This window comes from Pollachius pollachius (genome assembly GCF_949987615.1).
Source record: "Pollachius pollachius genome assembly, chromosome: 9".
NCBI classification, from domain to species: Eukaryota; Metazoa; Chordata; class Actinopteri; order Gadiformes; family Gadidae; genus Pollachius; species Pollachius pollachius.
The window spans coordinates 14,265,455-14,268,929 of NC_136942.1; positions in this window are offsets into that span (position 1 = coordinate 14,265,455).

Consider the following 3,475-nt stretch of genomic DNA (forward strand, 5'->3'; position numbering starts at 1 on the left):
AGAGAGAGAGAGGGAGAGAAGAGATAGAGAGAGAATTAGGGAGCGGGAGAAAGAGAGAGCAGGAGGGGAGAGAGCGAGAAAGAGAGAGAGCTGAGGGAGGGGGAGTAAGGGAGAGAGTGAAAAAGAGAGAGAGAAAGAGAGAAAGGAGGAGGGGGAAAGAGAGAGGGAAGAGAGAGAGAGAGAGAGGGAGAGAGACAGGGGGGAGGGAGAGGATGAGATAGAGAGTTAATGAAGGAGCGGGAGAAAGAGAGAGTGGGAAAGAGAAAGGAGGAGGGGAAAGAGAGAGGAGGAAGAGAGAGAGAGAGAGAGAGAGGGGAGGGGGAAAGAGAGAGGGAGAGAGAGGGAGGGGGAGAGAGAGAGAGAGGGGGAGGGGGAAAGAGAGAGGGAGAGAGAGGGAGGGGGAGAGAGAGAGAGAGGGAGGGGAAAGAGAGAGGGAGAGAGAGGGAGGGGAGAGAGAGGGACAGGGAGACAGAATGAGAGGTCATTTACTAGTGTGAGCTAAAGCAACTCAATCACTGGAGATGAAAAGCAAACATGGGCTACATCAAACAACAAGCTGAAATGAATATCAATATCTTTGAGTCAGAAAGAATGACTCAGCCACCCCCCCCCCCAGCCCCCTCTCCTGTTTTTTGTATATCGAGGGCGATAACCGAACGCTCAGAGAAGATGACGACAAGGCAGAAGCCGCAAACCAAGGCAGCAAAAAAAATAAACATTGGAACGTTTCATGCGTGCTTTATAAATAATTCACTAAATCTATTCTCTTCACTCAAGGGAAGACACTTTGTCTCCTTAAAGGCAGAGGTTGGATCCGTGGCATCACACAGATGGAATCTTCCAGAACCGAGTACCACCCCCCCCCCCCCAAATAAATATTGGAAGAGGCCTTGAGGGATTTTCTGTCTGTGTGTGGTTACGTACGAAAGCACGTCTACAAAGGAGGATAAATACTCGTATTGGTGCATACATCATTTAGGCTTGGTCTTTCACTTTTGATTCCTCTACAATTAGTCGCCCCACAATCATTTCCTTTTGTTGTTGTATTTTCCACAATCACTTATTATTGACCCCCCCCCCCCAAAGTGTAAAGGCAAGAAGCCTTTGTATTATTGGCGTTGCAACGGATCGAATAGATGGAGGCTTGAGAGAACAGTTAGAATTCAGTAGCATCCGGCCTTTCTGTTCATTGTTTCATCTGGAACCATGGAGAACGGGGTAAATCATTTATGGCCTGACATCTCGTCTCAAGCAACACCATAGAAGTCATAGCAGCAATGCATCGGCATCAGCTGGATAAATAGTTACTTGGGTAAATAGAGTTATAGAGTTACATAACACATTTCAGTTTGGAACAATTAGATTTGATCACAGAGCCCTGTGGTGCTTGAGTGTGCTGATGTTGATGAATTATGAATATCAAATTTAATATTGTTTTGTCGGCTAGATGGCTGGGTGGAATAATCACTCGGTTTAAAAACTAGAACTGGAAGTGTGAATAAAAAGTACCAGACAAAGCATTAACACAGCCAGCCAACATATGTCATGCTTTTATGGAATAGGATATTTCATTTGTAGTCTAAAAGCAGATCTTGTTTATATGATGAAACAATTTGCACATCATCAAAAATGGATATTATCCCATTGTTTTGGTTTTCATAACGATGCTCGATCTGTTACTGTCCATAAGAGAGAAGAGAAGCACTTGATTGTGGGAAAAACATTTTTCGCCATAACAGCTGAAATAAGCTCTGAGATAAGAGCATCCCTTCATCATATTAAAAGCCTTAAGAGCAAGATAACACCAAACCCAAGTATGCGGATGTTCAAATAAACAATATTTAACTTCAAATGGGGAAAACCCTCAGATTGAACGACTAGTTCGCAATTTCAACGAAAGCCACGCACTGCTAAGGAGGATGATGATTGAGATGGGAGCCCAAGTCAAAACGCCGCATGGTGATGTCGCAAGGAGCTTTACATCGTGATTAGACAAGCTTCAGGCTGCCTAAGTGATTAGCACACAAAGCACGGGCCATTGATTTGAGGAGCCTCTTGTTGAAACTTCATGAAAAAGGGAAAAAATATCGGTGTCTATTTGCTCATTACACAAGTCAAATCACCCAGAGAAAAGCCGTGTTTAGAGAAGAGAAGAAAAGGAAACAAGAGTCTGTCTCATTCCACTGGGTGTCTGACTGGGCATGACTGTACTATATAGGCCAACATGGTGAGATCTGCGATGTGTGACACTGTTCTATTTTAATTACAATGTTTGCAGGGAGAGAGACAGAGGGTAGAGATTGCGAGACAGGGGAGGGAAAGACAGAGGAGGCGGGGGGGATAGAGAGAGAGAGAGAGAGAGAGAGAGAGAGAGAGAGAGAGAGAGAGAATGAATTGGGCAGCGGATGATTTCAGACAACTCGTTTTCCACTATGTTGCCAGTTAATTAGTCTTACACCAGACACCAAGCGTCAGTCAGGTTTCATTATTCGAGCACTTCATTCAGAGACATCCACTATAATAACATAAGCTCGATTTTAAAGTGTTTATGAGGCTGAGGGGATTATGACAAAATCATTTAGGGACATTTTGAAATCAACGGCTTGCTTCGTTGAGAAGATTAAGTATTAGGCTGCTGCTCCCAATTTGGTGGCATGTACTAACAATCCAAAACGTTGGACATAGGTTTTGCACCCCTGCCAGGCAACACATTTTCAGCCGTCTGCCCTTTTCTTATAATTTGAACTGGCCCTCGATCCAGTGAGCGTCTCCAAAATCCGCGTCGTCGCTAATGAGCCAGTCACGGCGGGATTTATGTATTTTTTTCTTCAATATATGCGTAGCGCGTGCACGCGCGAGCAACCCACAATGTCTGTGTGACGGCGCCGTCTAACTTTAAAAAGGCTCCTACTTTTTCGTGGGCAAAGAAAAGCAGGCTGCTTATTTTCTTGCGCCACTGAACTGTGGCGATTCAATTGTGTTGTTCCGACACAGGGACACATGCACATGCTGCCTAGTGGGCCTACATTTAATTATCCAGTGCCTAGCTTTGTCATTAGCAGTCATAGCACCCGTCCTTTCCAAATGTCTATGGCGAACTCTCTACTCGTGTGTTTTGTACCATTTTCTTTGCCCGCTTCAACTTTGACATGTTCACTGCGGTGAATGCATCGAGCGCCCCCCTCTGTCACTTAAGCTCGCTGCAGTTTGACAGTTGTACTTCATGTGATGAGTTAACAGCCAACGTTAGAGAACCCTAAAATCGGAATATAATCTTTGTAAATGGATTAATAACAGATAAATGGATCGCTTTGATTGCGATGTCATCATGCATGCTTCGACATTTAAATTAGGCCTTTGATTAAAGCAGGAAAGAAACTTCTCAGTAAGCCATATTTACAATAAAAATGCTGTTTAATTGTAGAATATATTGACAGTACAGTACAGCAATAAAAACACTGCCAAATTGCTCCTA